The sequence below is a fragment of the Dermacentor variabilis genome, chromosome 5 (assembly GCF_050947875.1).
Source record: "Dermacentor variabilis isolate Ectoservices chromosome 5, ASM5094787v1, whole genome shotgun sequence".
In the NCBI taxonomy this organism is placed as follows: Eukaryota; Metazoa; Arthropoda; class Arachnida; order Ixodida; family Ixodidae; genus Dermacentor; species Dermacentor variabilis.
In genome coordinates this window covers 121,740,993-121,760,846 of record NC_134572.1, presented here as the reverse complement: position 1 = coordinate 121,760,846, position 19,854 = coordinate 121,740,993, and positions in this window count along the sequence as shown.

Below are 19,854 nucleotides of genomic sequence, written 5' to 3'. Positions count from 1 at the left end.
TGAAAAACACAAACGACAGGACCGCGCCGGTCCTGTCGTTTGTGTTCTTCTTCTTGAGTCCTGGTCTTCTGCGCCTTGTTAATTGTGTTTAGTCTCCCGCGGTTACTGGGGACCCGGGCATTCAGCAAGACCTGCCATGGAGCAACAGGATTCTGGAATTTCCGCTGACAAGCTCCATGTTCATGGCCACGAGCATGGGCATATGTTGCAGCTAAATGCGATTAGTCCGTCTTCAAGCTCGTGGTCTTCGGCGTTCCAATGCATGGGACCTGAAAGAAATAACGATTGGCGGCTAATGCGACCAGTGTTCCTAACCGCTAGCCTCTACCCGACATTCAGGGTTGCAGTGCCTTTGTAGCTGGGACCACCGTATATTCGAATGTTGAACTACCTTACGTGCCAAAAACTGCTGTCTATACCCCGTTTTTTTCTGTTGGAGTTTTGAGTATGCCTTTTGATTTGCGTAATGTGGCCCAAACATTCTAGCGTTTTATGAGGAAGTCACCAGGAGTATATCGTTTGGCTTTGCCTACCTCGTTGATCCCCTCGTCGCTAGTAAGGATGCCTAGACGCGCATATCTCCGTCAAATGTTTGCTCTTGTGCGTGATTATGATCTCGTCGCCGGTTCTCCCACGCTGCCTGTTGCTGATCCAGCTTCTTTCTTGCAGCGTCTGCGCTGTTTCATGCAAAGTTTGCGGCCTTCGCCAACTTTAGCTCACACGATTCCACGTGAAGTTTTCTTGCTGTCAAGCCTGCAATGGCCCTCTAACGTTTTCATCTGCCTCGTTGTCCTCTTCAACCACAAACACACCTGTGGCGCGTCTTTCTTGTTATGGCGTGTCCCTCATCAACCACGTGGTCTGGTGCGAATATACGCCGGAGAAAGAACAGTAAACGGAATGTGCAGCTGGTGGATGCACCTTTGGGTATCTGGCAAACGCTGAAAAAAAGTTGCGAAATTTTTATGTATTTACTCGCCTACAACATATTCGCGGCACGGACAACGCGCGCGCACACACACACACACACGCACACGCACGCACACACACACACGCACACACGCGCACACACACACACACACACACACACACACACACACACACACACACACACACGCACGCACACACGCACACACACACACACACACACACACACACACACGCACGCACGCACGCACGCACGCACACACACACACACACACACACACACACACACACACACACACACACACACACACACACACACACACACACACACACACACACACACACACACACACACACACACACACACACACACACAAAAAGCCACATTGACGATAGAAGGGCCGCCCTGCCTCGTCAATGTAGCTTCCTTCTTTATGTGTGTCTTTTTTGTGGCAAATCCGTCTTCCAGCTGATACGAACTAGGCCAAAAAGCAGTTTACTTGATGCCAGTAGCTACGTTTCTTTCACCGCAGTTTATAGTCATCCATGCGAAGGTTATAATGGCATGTGAGGATGCTTGGTCCGCCTCTCCAACCAGTAACCATTCGTTACTCACCAATTGCGCACATTCGAGCTACGAGGCTCTCTCATATCGGCTCATAACACAACGGAGGGGTAAGTATGAGTTAGCTAAACAGAAAATTATAGCAAACCGTGAAAAGTATGCATTATATATACTAGCAATAACCTGCTTTCCCATCCGACTTTCCCATCTTGTTCGGCATTAAAAAAATATAAAAAATTGTTAAATAGCGTTTTTATTTAGTAAGGTACTTCAAACCCAGTAATTTTATCCTGGTTGGCAAGTGGGACTTAAGACCAAACACTGTAGGTATCGTAATCGTGTGTATCGTAAAGGCTAGCTGATAAACTTTGTATAAATCTCGTTCCACTTAAGCATAAGCTATCAAGAAAATATTTGCAAATAATTTTCGCTTAAGGGAGAAAGGTCTTCCACATAATATCATTAAGTATAGAGAACAGCGGGGATTGTACTATAATTTCTTTAGTCCTAAATTTGCATTACAATAAATTCTCAATTAAGGGGGGGGGGAGGTAAGGGGTGGCAACGGTGCTACGCCTCGGAAAATCGCGCACCGCGGTTGGAGCCCCCCTGCCCATCATATGTGGTGTAACAAAAGCGCGAGGAAACAGTGTACGGCAACCACGCGTGCAAACAGAAAGCATGTATTACGATTAAAACTACGAGCAGGCCAGCTAGGTATTCTTTGCATAACTGAGAGTTCCATCGAAGACAATAATAGGCTAGGTAAACGAGGAGCTTCCGAAATTACAGTCATCCTGATGCGACTGCAACAGTTTAAAGACTTAGTAGTAAAACTTCTGAGGCGAGTTGGTTGGTACGCATCGAATCGTTGTAGCGTAAGAAAGCACAGACAAGCGGACAGGACACCACGAGCGCTACCCGTGCGGGAAAAACTGGAGCGGCAGAGGAGCCTTCATCACTCGCCGCTTGCTCGTGACCAAAGACACTCGGGAAATGAAGGAAACTCACCTTACAGGCCCAGTGGCGACGATAACGCTTGCGATTCCTATAAGCAAACCACGTGAAGGAGGTTACTCCCCCACCCCCCTCCACCTAATCCTTCGTGGTGCGGCCGCCCGACATTTGCTGCGCAGGAGACCCCTTTGTGACGTGTCTTCCTAAAAATATGGGAAACCGTCTTTCAGCAAAGCAGCCCCTTTTATCCGGAGCAGTGTTCCCCATATTTATGCTTTTTGCTGGATCATTCCTTTGCACAACCGTAACCGGAACCAAAATTATATGTGAAACGCTGCTCCGCATAAGTTGACAATATTTTCACACATTTTCCACATATAGCTGGAGCCAAAGGAAAACGTGAATAAATGCGTAATTAGCTGTAGAAATCACAAAATGTCCGTTTTCGCAAAGGTTTTCATTCCTACGTGTTTTGTTGCTAATGGCTGGCTACCTTGAATATTGTTTTCAGCATCAGTGTAGTCTGGAGTTTGCTCGTTTGGAATAATTCTAGTGCATGAGCTTTTGTGTCTATTAGCCCACGTGTGCACTGGATTAGTTGCACAATACTGTGATTAATGTTACTTTTTAGTTTGATAATTTATGATAAATTTTCAATTTTCAATGCAATTTACACCTGTTTTAATGCAGTGTTTGATATCTTGAGCCAGTTCGCGGTGTGCATGTGCCTATTTCCGCACCTAGCCTAGCCGAGAACTTTCACAAATTTGATATGTAAATGTGCCATATCGCGACGCCTGAAGAGTTGCGCTTATGCATACACTTTCTGATTCCCTGCGCACTGTTGACGTCGAAACTTTCCTCGTGACAGATATCGCGCTGGGCTAGGAAACAGAGGCAGCTTAGTGGTCTTTCTATGAGCAATGTCTCATGCAAACACAAACTCACGCAAATTTCGGAATGCTCAGTTACGCAAAGACTAATATGACAGTATATCGACAAGATACCTGCGCTTCTTCAACCAAACTCCTGGGACGAGGAGACTGCTACCAGATGGGTTGTTGTTGTTGTTGTAGCCTGTGACACGTGTGACTCCTACCCACGATGGAGGATTGGCCAAGAAATGGGTGGATTATTCCAAATTAGTATAGAGCATAAATTTCCTAATATATATGGGAATAGCATTGAATAGGGTAGAATTACCTGTTAAAATAAAATCAGGAAGGTCATGTTGAATGAGTAATAATTAATATAAAAGTTAAAAAAATAAGAATTTAGCAGGGCAAAAAAGCTATGGTGATTATCTAATTGATATTCAGTGACTACCGTCGCAATGAATTTTCTTGGATGATAGAATGAGAAATAGGATTACCCTTTTTGTTTTTGGTAAATGGACAAGAAGCAGTTACTGGAGACCCAGTTACTGGAGACCCAGACGACAGCAATAGCTTCTCGCCTCGAACATAGTCACCTGTCAATTATCTCGAGTAACTGTATTTCGTTAGCTCTAGCCGAGCAGTTTCATTAGTTAACCGCATGGTTTCCTTCACATAGGCAGCACGTTTCGGCTTCAGCTGTGAATTAATTGGGGAAATGATCCGTCACCACAGGCGCAAGAGCGTCCATTTGATTTGCACCCTCCTGCATTATGGCCAAAACGCACACAGTTCCGACACTGAAGTGGACGGGAAGGTACAGGTGCCACTCTAAAAATAAGTGGCCACGCTTTTATTTCAGATGGGCAGGACATGCCAGCAAACGTAGCAATAACCGATTCTGTGGCAACCTATTCCCCGTTTACGAGTCGGTTATATCAGTATACAGCTATGGCACTAGCATGAGACAGTATCTCCAGAGTCTCAGTTGGGCTCACTCGAGAGTCTACGCCCCGGACAATGCCCTGAGTTCAATGTAGATGAGGAGGAATAAACGCACTCACCGGGACAGATTCGAAAGTCTTGCACTTTAGGAGGTCTGCAAGACAGGTCGAATCTGATGACCTACAAACTATCCCACCTCTTGCAAATTGTCGGACATCGCTTATCATCTGGAAATGATGCGTCATGGCTTGGAGCTCGGCCTGAACAGTTGTGGGTAGTTCAGCCGGATGAATCCACCATTCGAGGGCACCAGCGCGACAGGGATGCTGCTAACACCGCTGCGGAAGAAAGATTCAAAAGGCAAATCATCAGGAAAAACGGAGGCTGACCAAGGGCTGGGCCCTTGCCCAGGAGAGTTTTTAGACATCAGTGCTCCTTCAATCAGGAAATAAGTCCCACAAGAATTAGATAACTAAGATAATTAGGTCAAATATACCCAAAAATCAGCTAAACCACCAGGCACGTTCCAGGTTGGGCTCACCGGGGCGGAGAACCGAACGCTAGATCGAACGCCGAGGACGGGCAGCCGACAGAGGAGCTCCTACTTCTACTTCGTTCCTTCCTAGCGACAACTGAAAATCCTTCGTCTACTTCATCCACCAAATTATTGAAACAGTAGAAGAAGATGAAGGAGTCAAGACTCCGATATTTCTGACCAATCTGCATGTACAGCACTTACAACATCTTCAAATACAAAAATTTTGACAACCTTTCCGGCATGGTACTTCCGCATTTACGGAAAGTACACTTGCTTTTAGTACCTGTGCATCGTGGATTGCACTTGAATCAAGTGACTGATTCACTCACACGGCTCTTGGCCAATCCCTGTGAGTGGGTAAGCGTCAAACTCATCAAGGACATAATCTTTAGCAGCAGCACGAGCATCCCTCAATGGCTCTGTAATATCTGTTTCGCCGACATCAGCTTATGAAACCAGGGCTAGGCCGAGGAATTGATCCATCTGGCAGAACTCCGTGGTATTTATATTAAAATCGTCTTCTGAATTGTACCAGCTTTCCTTCCCGTGGTATAACAATGGGTGTTCGTCAAGGCAATTTGATGTTTCCTCTACAAAACTGGAGATGCCGCATTGCGCCTCTAAATTTTTAGTTACACAAGTCTGGTCTCGCTGTGTGTTCTGTATGTTCTTTTTGTAATGCATCTGAATGTATTGAGCCATTTTTTTCTCTCATGCGCCAATCTTTAGGACAAAGTAAACTCTGAATTTTAATTTAGACAACTTGGACTTTCCTTCACAATACCAACCATTCTTTATTTTGGGGCGACTTCACTTGGTATCCAACCACAGGGATGCTTTTGTGGCAGTATACAATTTTATTAGAGAAACCAAAAAGAGTACTTTGCTGAATTACTTAAGGCAATAATTATTGCTGTTATTTAACTTCTTTATATTACATTATTTCATCTGAAATTTCTTGACAGCATATTTAAATCTAATTTGTAAGCTATAATTTTCTGATCCTCTCTCGGCTATGAAAAAAAAATCTAATAAACATGCTTCAAACCGCCGGCTTTTGGGGCAATACCCCGTAGAGGGTATGAGCCAGTACTTAGGTTACAAGACAAGTAATTGAGAGCTAAGTGGCTGCCTCCTCTGCTTGGGTGAGGTCTCTGACCCTGATCGATGTGCTACTTCTGAGTTTACCATCAAGGTGTATGAATGACTGCTATCGTCATGATGCCTCTAACCGGTCCTTCCGTGTCAGTCAATAGGGCGTTGCTGTCATTATTTTATTGTTATTATGTGACGAGCAAGACTCATATGGGCGACAGCGCATCAGTCTGTACAGGGCAACGAAGGTGCGCAATAGACGCCCGAGCTCTCCAGCACCCCGGACGAGCATTACCGACATCTGTTGCGCACATAGTTTGAAATTCGACAACACCACATGCTGTGGGAAAGAGACTTCACGCCACCGTGTAAAGAGCTAGAGAAGAAACAAAAATTAAAGCTAGAAAATAATACACACAAACGCGTAATCCAGCCCGAAAAGAGTGCACGGAATCTACCAACAACACTGAGCCAAAATGCGCACATGGAGGCGGACCTATACCACATTGTACGGGTCTGTCAAAACAACACAGAAGTAGAAATAATGGAACATTGGTACTATTGAGCTGTGTAAGGAAGTGTTGTTCAGCGTAGGCCCGAAAGCCCAGCAGGCGCTAACCAAGAGGGCGATAGCGGCTGCAAGACCCAAGGGACTCCCAGAATATATGCACGCGGGCCACCAATTTTTAAGGTAAATGAAGTGATCAGTCAATCAGTCCAGTAATAATCGTTTATTCTCCCACCTATTACGTATGGGTCATGAACAAAGATAGAAGTTGCTTAGGCAGATAACTAACCAGTGTTGGTGAACGAGGAAATGAGACTGAAAGATACGGAGGAAGAAAGATTTCCACACTAGGCACGCAGAAGCCAAACGGTCTTCGTCTTATAATTCTGCTCAACTGGTCATGCAGGCTTGGTGCATGTCAAGAAAACCGGCAGCCCTTTCGTGGCTCTCCACATCGTAGAATCACTAGGCCGCGGTCCTATAATCTTCTATTCTGTAAAGATACAGCAACTCCTAGGTTCACCTATTCTGGAAAAGTACATGAAACTCATTTTCTTAAACCTGTATTAGGGACAAGCATCTTATGTTCATAGAATGGGCAAGCGTACAAGACGTGTTCTAAACTAGTTTTTGCGTGACATGTTCGCCCGTGATACGGGGATGGAGTTAGAATCGTGTGCTGCGGAGATTGACATCGATTGGATAGGAAGCAACATGTGTCACCCCATGTCAAGTTGCTCATCGTTTTCAATGATTGTTACCAGATGGACTGTGACGAGCTTGAGACTATAGCCAGTTTTATGGGTGGCTCTCACATAGAGCAATGGTCGGCAATTTTTGCAAGTATAGGTTCGCCTGCAGCAAGCAACTGTTCTCTTTTTCCTTTTTCTCCTCTTAATTTTCATCTTCGTTATCATCATCATCGTCATTAGCATCATATGCAGGCTCATGATGATCTCTGTTACAATGGAAACCATCTGACATAGAAGTTAGGAATGAACAGGCGTTCCTAAAAACTATTAATATGCCCCCTTTGCCAAGCTGGATCGCCGAACTTCTTTCAATTTCCGCACCACCTGTGGAGAAAAGCCGAAGCGTCTCATCCAGTGGTGCGCACTAATTCTGTAAGATGTCTGCCCCACCAAGAAAACCATAGGGACGGATCTACAGACAGGCAAGATGGATAGCAGGCCTTTTACACCTTCTCGAGGCCAAGCAATATCTTCTCGAGAGGTGTAAAAGCCAACGCTTGAGTCGTAAGCTCAGAAAAAAGATAGCCGAGATCAACAAGCAGATCGACGAGGACTGCCAAGCGGTCTAGGCAGCAATGGGACAAAATTGGCAATTTGATCGATGGGCAGATGCGCATGGGAGGCAAGTGTAATCTTCTCAAACACTTGCTGGACGACTCCAGCACCAAGTCAAACCAGAGAAGTGTCCTCGATAAAGCGCTCCACGCAGCCAAGAAGTCGTCTTCGGAAGAAGACGTGCTGCAGATGCTAGCTAAGAAGTACCTGCCGCTCAAAACTGTGGCCGATGAGGTGGTTTACCCACTGTACAAAGGAAAGCCGAACTCAGCGCTGGACGAGCCATTAAATGTCAGTGAAATCCGCCGCGCCTTACACGATTTCAATGGCAGGTCACCACCCCGCCCGGATCACACTAACAACAAGGCTCTCAGAAACCTAGAGGACGCATCGAGCGAGTTTCTCACAGATTAGATAAATCCGATTTGGGAGGAGGGACTTGTACTGGAACAATGGAAGCTGGTGAAAGTCATACTAATCCCAAAGCCCGGTGAACCGCCGAGTTTGAACAACCTCCGCCCCATCTCACTGACATCATGTGTTGGGAAGGTGGCCGAGCAGGCCATCCATAACCGAATTGCCGATTATATCGAGACCAACGACCTTTTCCCTCACAACATGATAGGTTTCAGGCCAGGCCGCCCCATCCAGGAAGCCATGAAGCTTATCAAGGTCCAAATCCTGGAACGCTGCGCTCGGGACACGAGAGCCATCCTTGGTTTGGACCTGGAGAAGGCCTGTGATAACATCCGTCACGAGTTTGTTCTCGACGCCATCTCCAAACTTGACCTAGGCTTGTCCTTCCAGACTTCTGCAGGTCTTTCTTGAGCAAACAATGCGCAATCCTCAATGTTGGAAATTAGGAACCGGAGAAAATGGAGCGGAGCAGATCAGGCACCCCCCAGGGGTCAGCCATCTCACCGCTCCTCTTTAACATAGCAATGGTCGACCTCTCGAGATGCCTAGGCAACGTCCAGGGCATCAGTCACATGATCTACGGTGATGTGCGGTGCGCAGTCGGCAGTAAGAGACAAGTCGAAGCCGCTCTCCAGAAAGCTGTCGACACTGCAGAGCGCTTTCTAACAGACACGGGACTCTGGTTCTCCCCAAAGAAATCGGAGCTCCTTCTCTACAGCCCAAATAGAAAGGGCCGCAAGCCACAGAACTGGATACACCCCACTGAAATCGACAATAATATCTACACCATGTGCGGATAATCGACTCCCAAAGTCGCGTCCATAGGAATGTTGGGAATGACACTCGAATAGGCCGGCACAAATATTATCACCATTCACACACTAGCAAAGAAGACGGATAGCGCCATCGGTCTAATCAAGCGGGTAGCTAATAGAAGGAGAGGCCTGATCGAAGAGAATCTCATAAGACTAGTCCACGCTTTCTTGTTATGCTATTTCACGTAGGTAGCGGCCATGCACGTCTGGAAGAGGGCCGAGCGATACAAGCGAAATGCCATGATAAGGAGGGGGATCAAGAGTTCGCTCGGACTACCAATACACATGCACCGACCGACTCCTGCAGTTGGGTATTCATAATACCCTGGAAGGAATTGCAGAAGCACAAGAAAGGGCACAGATTCTCAGGCTCTCCGGCACCAGGGCGGGCAGACGACTCCTAACTGAGATGGGCGTCCCCCCGCACACTGTCGAAGACGGCTACCAGGGCCTTCCGAAAGAGCAGAAAGATAACATCATCATCATCATATCGCCCGCCCCGCGCAATATGCATCCCCAGCGCAACATAGAAAGAAGGAAGGCCAGAATGGTGGCGCACTTACGCCGCGCGACAGAACTCCCTGGCGGCAACTGCTTCGATGACGCGGCCCTGTATGGCCCCAGCAACAATTTTACGGTAGTATCGATCAACCAAAGGGGTTCGACCATTAACGCCGCTTCGGTACGAAGCACGTCGTCGCGTGCCGCCGAGAAAGTGGCCATTGCCTTTGCCCTCTTGGAAGAGAAAGATGCCAATATCTTTAGCGACTCCAGGGCAGCCATCCGCGCCTCCAGCGTTGGCGCCATGTGTAAAGAAGCCTGTCGCATCCTAGATGGCAAAAGCTTCGCCACACACACTCTCACGTGGTTCCCCGCTCACATGGTATCCATCATGGAACGCCCTACAAACCTCAACGAGCTCAACCTCAACAAACCCCCAAGGTGCGAGGTCTTGCTTTCCGCGACCTTGGAGAACTCCACCACCGGCACGCAGTGGTGGAGAACAGAATCAACCGACCACATACAATTGATTTACGCAGCACTTTTATCTCATCAGGAGAGACTTTCTCCTTCCTCACAAAAAGTTAAATAGGGCCCAGGCATTGACCCTCAGATTATTGCAAACCGGCTCGTATCCCAGCCCTGCTTTATTCCACAAGCTTTATCCCGACACTTATGCCACTAGTTCTTGCAGGCACTGCAATGACTTCGCTAGCCTAGACCATATGCTCTGGCGTTGTCCCTCGTTGCGAGGCACCGAGCAAATAAATGAGGACAAGTGGCTCTCCGATTTCAAGAGCTCCTATGCCGGGGCGCAGATAAGGGCTGTCCAGAGGGCCCACGATGCGGCGGTCGGGCAAGGCCTGGCTGCCCCAACGTGGGAGCGGCCCACAACGCGCTAACTCGCATACTTCAGGACCTTAATTAAATATATACATCTATCCATCCATCACATTCTCGAGTTAAGTGGCCACGTGATCATATTTCAATGGGTGTCTAGTCATTGTGGTGTGATTGGCAATGAACTCGCTGACAATGAAGCAGGATCGGCGTGCTCTTCCTCTGATGAAGTACCGATTGCCTGCTCGCGACATGACACCAACTCTAGGATCAAGGCACTCACGCAGGACCTTACAAAAGCGTACAGAGCCCACGATAACATTCACAGACCCCTACATATGATCGACCCAGACGGTAAATTCTGTTTGCCACCGAAGGTCACGTGGTGCAAAACGTCATTGCTACACAGGATTCGCCTGGGCGTTGCTTTCACCCGTCGCTGCGCGCACCTCACCGGCCTATCGAACAGCACTGATTGTGAACACTTCCAGTTGCCTGAAACACTGGAACGCATACTGTGTGACTGCCCAGCATATATGCTGGAGCGAAGAACGTTAGAAAGTTTACTAGCCAGCGTTTGCAGGCAACCACTGTCGGAGGAAACTTTCCTTAGCCTGACAAAGCAAGTTGAGTGAGTGCAACTAAAGTGGTGTTGAAGTTTCTGCGGGACACCTAGCTTGGCGAGCGGCTCTAGCAAGGCAATTATCTGATATTTATAACCACTCACCACTTTTCTTATCATCATCATCCACCGAATACTTTCACTCTCCTCCCTCTTTCGCAGTGCAGAGTAGCAGACCAGAGCGCACTAGCTTAGCTCGACCTCTGGGTCTTTCCTGTCAATGAATTATATTCCATATTGTTTTACCAAGCATGTTTCGTCGACGCAGCACGATCGAAAGACCCGTCGCACAATGCTGCTGCTCCCATATGCAGGTTACTGGAAAACAGAAAAGCAGGCAAGCTTACTCTTCAGTTCTCTGACACCTCTAGATAAAAAATGCGTACAATAGCTTCGACTCAATTCTTTTTTTCTGTTATTTTAGCTCTATGTGAAGCTGTTCACCCTCTCTTCTTGCAGAGAGCATATAGGGTGCTTCAGACTTTACATATAAGGCGCTTCACACAATGTTCGTGAGTGGGTGACCTGGTCTCGGAGTGCCGCACTGATGTCGGAGATGTGCTGAGAATTTACACCAGTGCAACTAAAGCAGCGTAGAAACAGAGCCTTCAGCAAATGAGAGAAGCCAAGCTACACCATACCATCGTCATCTTCATAGCGTTCGCCGTAATCGTTTTGCTGCTCTCGTCGCCGTCAACTTCATACCCATTGCCGTCGTCATTTCGTCCGTTTGAGCTCATCGTCATGATCTCTTCGTTACCTTGCCGTCGGCATGGTTTTGTCGTCGTGTGGTCGTCGAGTCCTCGTTATCACTTCTTCGTCGTCGCGCTACTTATTTCGCAAGATCGCTAACATCGTGTAATCGCCATTCAAGTTTCGTCATGCCGATTTCACGTTATAATCAGAAATGCTAACATTCTATCAAATGGACAACTGAGCAGGTTTACACCACGTTGTTGTTCCTTAACGTAGACAAACTCTCCCCATGTTTTCTACAATCTTTTTATTTAGGTTTGAATAGCTACATTAGAATCACATGGATCATAAAGCGCGACTATGCCTGTTCAAAAAGGCTTATGACATGTTTTGAAAGAACTATATACTTTGAAAGTTAGTTATATGTACTTGAAAGTACAGCGTGTTATTAAAAGACGGAGATCACTGCTTGATCATTCTTGTTCATTTTTGCACAGCATAATTTGGCCCTGTAGTTTGAAGTACTAATGGGATGGACATATAATCTTGCACAAGAAATTACCATCACAAAGTACCTCATTAAAATAGCAGTTCAATATTATTTTAATATTCATTTCAGGTCATTTGTTACAATCTTGTAATTGACGCTAACCAGATAAAAATGTGCTCACGGCAGAAATCATATAAGTAAAACCACGTTTGAGATATCCGTCCTTACAATGTGCTACATGTGCACTGGTGTCTTAATTAAGTACAATTTCCGTACGCCGAAAACCTCCCTGTGGCACAGTGGCAAAATTTTGCTTCAACGCCATTGCACTTTTACACGTAAAAAGTGTGCTCAGTCCTAAACAAATAATAATAAAGAGGTCAAGTACACACAACACGAACACGTAAGCATGCAAACCCCTCGATAATGTTCCAGCCCATCTTTCCGCTCTTCTGTACATTCGTGAGCCTATAGGTTGCACCTTTGTTTCTTTTTCTTATAAGCAAGCTGTTGTGCGACTAGAAGTACTCGAAAGTGTTCTATGCTTGCAAATATTCGTGTGTGGGTTATATAGGGTCTGCATAAAAATATGTATGTGTTTTTCTTTTCTCACTGATTAGCCGCAGCGTATGCGGTTCTCAAATTTTCCTGGCTGCCATGTGGTAATGCATTGCCTCAAAACTTTCCGTGGCAGTGCACTGCCATGCCAATAAACCTGAGGCATTTTCAGGTTTGAGCTTCGTTATTGTTTGGCACTTTTATATTTAAGTCTGATAAGATTTGAGGTAAAATGTACGGGCGGCCGGTGCTTTCTCTCATGACATTTTTTTGTGGGTTGTCATTTTCAAACTTCCAGGGAATAGTCTTGTTAAGCGTGTGACGCCTGGTGTTAGCAACCTTAGGGATAGAATAGTGCGGTAGTATAAGCCGAAAGTATCGCAGGTCATACAGAATGTCGTAGCATGTAGTATATATATACCTAAAAAATACGGTACCTTACGATGACGCCGATGGCGACGAATACTGCGAAAATTCGCTTGTAATGTCCATATAATTGCTATCGCAATAAAAATATTTATTTCACAAGTGTATGAAAGCGTAATTCACCGTTATCCGCAACGTTCCCGAATGGTGAGGGTAAGCTGCTTGTAACACGATGTCAAGAGTACGTTTGGTGTAGGTGTAATTTCATCAGAATTAAATTTCTTTCGCTGGGATCGCAAGCAAACAAGAGGCGGTGGTGTGCTCATTGCGGTGAAAAAAGATTAAGTTGTTTCGCCTGTCAATACCACTACATTCCTTGAGTGCGTTATCTGTGTTGAGTGTGAAACAAAGGGAAATAGTAATGTAATTGTTACATCTTTTATTCGCCCGCCAAATGGCACTTATTTCTCGCGCAAATTTCATGGCGTAATAAGCGAAGTCTCGGCAATGTTTCCGAATTCAGTGGTAATTGTTTTTCTTGATTTCAATTTCATCTGTCATAATTGGAACATACTTGATGGGAGGCTTGCACTGCTGGAAAAGACTAGGACAAGTGAAGGAAACAAACAACACACCACGATCACAGTGGTGCGTCGCCAATCCGCCAGCTTGCCAATCCCGTGTTCTGGCGGATTGCCTGAAGCGCTGGATTGTCCCTCCACAAGTTCGAGCATTCTTTGTCCACCTGGTTCCTTCCTGGGGTCATGCCCGAAGAATCCCCAATGTAGTGAAGTCCAAATGCTGGAGAAACGTTAGGATATACTACGGCTGGCTCCTAGTGCTGCGTCAGAGCGATCTAGACGCCTGCGTTGCGGCCGCACGTCTCGCTGAAGGTAAGAAGCTGGTCGCCAACGCTGCGGAGCTCTTATGGCAACGCGCCAGCTTGGCTCTTCCTCGGAAACGGAAAAAAAAGCCCGTCTGGTACCACTATCACCATTCCTGAGACCGCCGCTCTGCCTGAAGAAATGCAGAAGATACTTCAAAAAGGACCGAAGCTTTCGTTTGAGTCAGCCCCCAAGCGCTCAGATATTCTCGCCATTGTGCGACCTGTGGGCATGTCTGAAATAGTAAGTGATGAAGAAGGTATTTTTCTTCTTTGACGAGCCGATTAAAATTATCCTCTACGTCTGATCAGAATGGATTCAATCACAAGATTATTAAAAACACAGCTGAAAGACTATCGCGTGCACTCTTCGCGATGCTTTCATATTCGTTGTCTCACTCGAGCATTACAAACGATTGATGAAAGGCCAAGGTCTTTCCAGTCTTCAAGTGCAGCGAGGGTTCTTCACCACTGAACTACAAACCCATATCGTTAACAACTACAACCTGCAAATTTTAGGAACAGGCTGTACATTCACAGGTACTCAAATATTTCGAAGAGCACAACCTAATTTTTATGTATCAGCGTGCATTCCGCAAGGGATATTCACCCGACACGCAGATAGCTGGCTTTATTGTTGACCTGCAGTCATCCATAGGTGCTGGTATTCATATCGGCCAAATATTGCTTCATTAAGGTAAGGCATTACCACTGCCTTCTAACTGAGCTAGCGAGGCATCACATTCATCCGCTAGTTATTGTATGGATTAACGATAACGACTTCTTATCTTATGCAGGATGCAGTTCCCATCACAAACAATTTTAGCTCTTCATGTGGCCAGGTGATGTCAAGTATACCGCGAGGCAGCGGGTTTTGGCCATTACTCCTTCGTATTCTCATTAACCGTTTACCAGGCATCATTTCGTTCAGAATAAGACTTTTCGCAAATGACTGCGTAATTCACAGTAACATTTATTCTCTAATTGTTGCAGAGGCTCTTGAAACAGAGACCTTAACTCTGTAGGTGCTTGGTGCGGTACTATAGGTCAATGTCACTAAATTCCTCAAATACTAAATTCATGTCTTTTACTAATCAAACTACTAGACTCCAAACGTCCAACGCACTAGGCGAAACTAACGTTGAGCTTGCCTCCAGTTACAAATACCTAGAGCTCTTGTTCTGCAGCGACCTTACGTGGAAAACCCACATTGAAACCATTTTAGCATCTGTGAACCGCTGTCTAGGCCTCATCAAACGTAGTCTAACACACGCCGCACCCCCCATTACGAAACTAGCATACACTACATTATTGCGACCAAAGGTTGAGTACGCGTTGGCCTTATGAAACCCAGAAGGAGAGTGTCTTATTAAATATATTGAAACAGGAAAATCTTGCTGTGAGGTCTATTTTTTCGGACTATTCAGGAACAACCAGTGTCACACAGTGTAGAAAGCGTGCTGAATTCGAGAATTTGTCAGTTCGTCGGCAAAATAGCACCAATACCCCTCTTTCAAAAACATTATCAGCTCCCGTTCCTTCATGATTTTTTTCATATCAAGTCCTCTATAATTCTTCATCATGATCATCCTTTCAAAGTAAAACGCGTTTTTCGCCGCGCATCACGACATATACGCTCATTCTTTCATACCACTAATTACAACCGAGTGGAATAAGCTAACATCTGACACTGGAACAGAACTCGACTTTAATCAATTTTAGAAACTTGTCCGATCGGACCTTATGCCCTGAATGTTCATCAACCGTGCTGGTCCCCTTTTTATCGATCTCCCTGTTTTAATTTCTCTTTTCTCGAGTTTTTGTTACTTACAGCTAAAAAGAACTGTTTAGTGGCACTAAATTTCAGTGTTTTGCATTGTATAACCATTGCATGGTTCTACATTGCAGAAAATGGAATAATGAAACTAACACAAGTTGTGCTTAAAATTTTTTCGGTGTGATTGCCTTTATTGTTTTCAGCTTTTCTTTTTTACCTTGTATATTGTTGTCACCTGTTACATGTTACCTTTGACGATGTTTCATATCCCCCCTGTGTAATACCCTTCAACGGCGGGCCTTAAGGTAAAATAAATAAATAAATAAATAAATGTGCAACGACAGTTTAACGTTTGCCTCCTAATGCAGACTTTAGCAAATATTTAGTGAATTCCTGCAATAATATTGTCATTAAAAGGACTAATTTATTTAGAGAAATTCCCCAATGCATTTTTATGTCTAAATATTGTTTTCTGTGTTGAAAAAGTTAAGAAACCCGATCCGGGCTAATTTATATGTAGGCTTTAGCTAAGCTAATACTTCAACGCTTACCTAAAAGAAGGCATGTGGCAAGACGTCAAAGAAAGCAGCCATCCCATTTCTGTTCTGCTGCACTACAATTCAGCAAAGAAGCACGGCAGCCGCGCATTGTAATAGACTGTATTAGATTGTACTAGAAAATGCAAAAATGAAGTGTTCATTCATACTGCAGATATGAGCGAAAAGAAATCCATACAGCACCAAGATGGGAAACTACGCGATAATCAGACAGCATGCCATAAAACGCTAGACACCATTTTTAGCACTGCCCAAGAAAGCAGCAACAAATGCGATATAGAAAGATGGCAAAAATAACAGTGGCGAACCTAAAATCATATTGTATATGCAGAATCTTGGGTATTGTACATTTACTTTTTTATTGCGATAGCAGGAATGTCGACGCTCTAGGCGTATTTCTGACGTCACCATCGGTGTCGCGGTGTTCTCTATAAAGACCAAGGTAGACAACATCTTCACCGCGCGCCGTATGCTGTGTGTTCCAGTGAAAGCGTGCGACAGTGAGTCGACGATGGTGACTCACACTCGCGCGCGCAAGAGTGGAAAGCGGGGGAAAAGCGCGCCGTTTTCCGTCGCGTGCAAGGCTCCGGTGGGCGAAGGAAAACGCGACTTGTTTTGTTAACAGTGCATTATAGTGCTTACATGAGTCAACATGAACATAAAAAAAATCAAGTGGCCTACAAAACATTTATGAACTCTGAATAGTGGTAGTTATTAAGGTGAGTCCTATAGGAACAGCCATGTGAGAAAAACCTGACGAATCAACGGGTATTGTGACAATACTATAGTTTTAGGAATAAAAACAATTAGAATGTATGTGAGCAATTTGTATCATAGCAAATCCTGTCCCGTGTTTATTCTTTCAGTGAACTAATGAAAACAAAGGGCATTCGGCGCAGGTCGAAAGAAACCAGTCGCTCTTTTTTGATCAGACTTAATCGAAAAAGAGACAGAACATGGCGCAATTTAAAACAACTCGTCTATGTTACGGAACACGGTTGCAAATACAAGATAAACATCTTTATTCTTAGAGAGTGAAGGCGCGATATTTGGGATGATTTGCGATATGTAGTGGAGAACTGCATCTTATGCAAGTGAGTAGGTGAGTTGATCAAATATTGACGCAGGTATCACTTGTTCTCGTCGATTACTTTGCGGATCTCTAAGATTCGATTGTATGCGCCGTTGCAGACTGCTGGAGCCATGCCGTACGTCATGTTGTATACTACCCAGCTGATCACGTATTTATCGGTCAGGGCGTAGCCGATCTTGCGGTATGTCTCCACCATCTGCAAAGAACGAAATACTACAAATTGATGTCGATCTTACGTGCAATTATTCCTCAATGATTGGAAAACTTGCTATGATGATTGAACGCAAACAATGATTCCCTGTGATTTTCAAAATGGAAAATGTAAAGCTTTACGCAAACATTATGACCTAAACAAATATATACAAAAGATTACTCACAGCACTCCAGAAATATGAAACCAGTTACGCAGGATAAATCATGACTCAATTAGGACATAACAGCATTCAACGCAGTACTGCTGGTAAGAAATAATGGCATTGCGATAGAATACAGCTTGAAATATCAGTCTCGCCATCCAATACAATTTTTTTGCAGAAGACTTTACTGGAACAGTCTCTTCGGACCGCTTAGTAACCGGCGCAAGTATCATGCAGTCTGTTCCCCTTGTAATTGTGTTTCGTGTTTGAATTTATATTAACTTTATTTATAAATTATTATAACTTTATTATAAATGTTTATTACTTTCTATAAGAATTATTGCAAATGAACTATTTTGCTATATTCCTTTCAGTATTCACGGCATCCATTTGTTTCAGTAATTCTCCGCGTTATCTATGAGAACGGAAAGTTGTAAACGCCAGAGCGTGCGATCCTTGAATAATTGCGTATGTTAGTAACGGAGCTAACCATAACGTGTATCGCTTTAACACTGCGCATTTATACCTGTTGTGCTCTTTAACGGTAAACAAATATTTAAGAAAAATGCCTGTGGTTTATAACAGTAATTTCCTCATTATTTTTCATCACTCCTTCAGCACATTCCTTGTGCAAGAAATTAATTTGCATAATTGAGAAATGACAAATATATACTGATGAAATGTTTATTTAATTGCGTTAGCGCGCACATCGCAATTCAACTGCACATCGCAGCTAAACTGACGCCAGTCATCTCCCAAGGCCTGTTCACTTATTACATATTTTAAAGGCAGTACCAGTTTTGGGATGAGAACTGTCATACTTTCATTAGGAATTGCTATATCCTGACACTTATGTTTAAGTTAATATGCGTACTTATGCGTAAGCTCAAATGTAGCTGGGTCATTGATGAATTTGTATCTATCGAACGCATTAATGATCATTGTTGCACTTGCGTCCATTCGTTCGAAGTGGATATTATTTGCATTTGCAAACTCACAAGCTACAATTCGTGGGTGACAATTTGTGCTGCAAAGTAACTATTTTAAAAGGTAATATCAAGTACCCTGGCACTTATTAATATATGTATTTAGATTTATGAAAATATTTGCCTTTCGGACTAATTCAGCATAAGAAGCAGAGTTGTGCAAAATGCCACGTGCGATTTTAAGAACTTCTGCTAAGCGCAATAAAAAAACCAGTAATAACAAGTAATTAACGAAATTTAGAAAAATCTGCACAATTTATTTCACGACTTATATCGACAATAATGCTATTAACCTTGAAGCAGTGCGTCGGTGCACCGTGCTCCAACCGCCAACACCCGTCTTGTACGAGGCCGCGTATGCAGCCGGGCTGCTCTATCGCGCTCGCCACGGGATGCTGAGCCAACTAGGGGCCCCGCACCAAAGTCCACGCATGAAGCGCATATGGATATACATTGAAACAAGGCGGTCTGAATATATGTGATACGGGCTCGACTCCGCATAGCCCCCTACCAATTTATTTGACACTTTTATTTGAAGAGCGGCACATACATACTAGTGGCTCACACCCAATGAAGCAAGTTTGCGTCAAAGAGGATTGTCGAGCAAGAGAGAGCGTAAACTTTATTATCAAATCAATAAGATTTGAGTCCGGCGTCTTTTTATTGGGTCTGGACACATGCCGCGGATGCGGTTCCGAGACCTTGTCCCGAAGCGGCTTTCTCGGCTCGCTGCACGGCTCAGAGTTGTGCTGTCAGCTTCGAGCTGAGCAGTGCGGTCTTCCAGCGCGAGCGGTGGCTGGCGTTGGAAGAGACGGAGGGATCGGCACTGCCCCACTTGTTTGTTAAATGCTGACATTCCCATTACATGTTATTAGGTTTGGGAACCTTGCCACACGATGTGCATATGTTTGTTTTGTACATGTCTGGATACAAGGCGTGCATGAGTCTGCGATTTCTGCGAGAATCTGTTTGTAGTTGTCTGAAGTGTACTGCTTTCATCCTGTCTAACCTAGAGTGAGGGAATAGGTTTACGCGTCTTTGTAACTGGTAGTGTGTCGCGATGTCGTGGAAGCTGGTCATATGGTTCTCCCACGCCCAGACGTTTGCAGTACCCCGCGGGGGCTCTTCCTTCGATGATGCTCGGTGAGTGAGCCCTCGAGCAACGCGGTGAGCCGCTTCG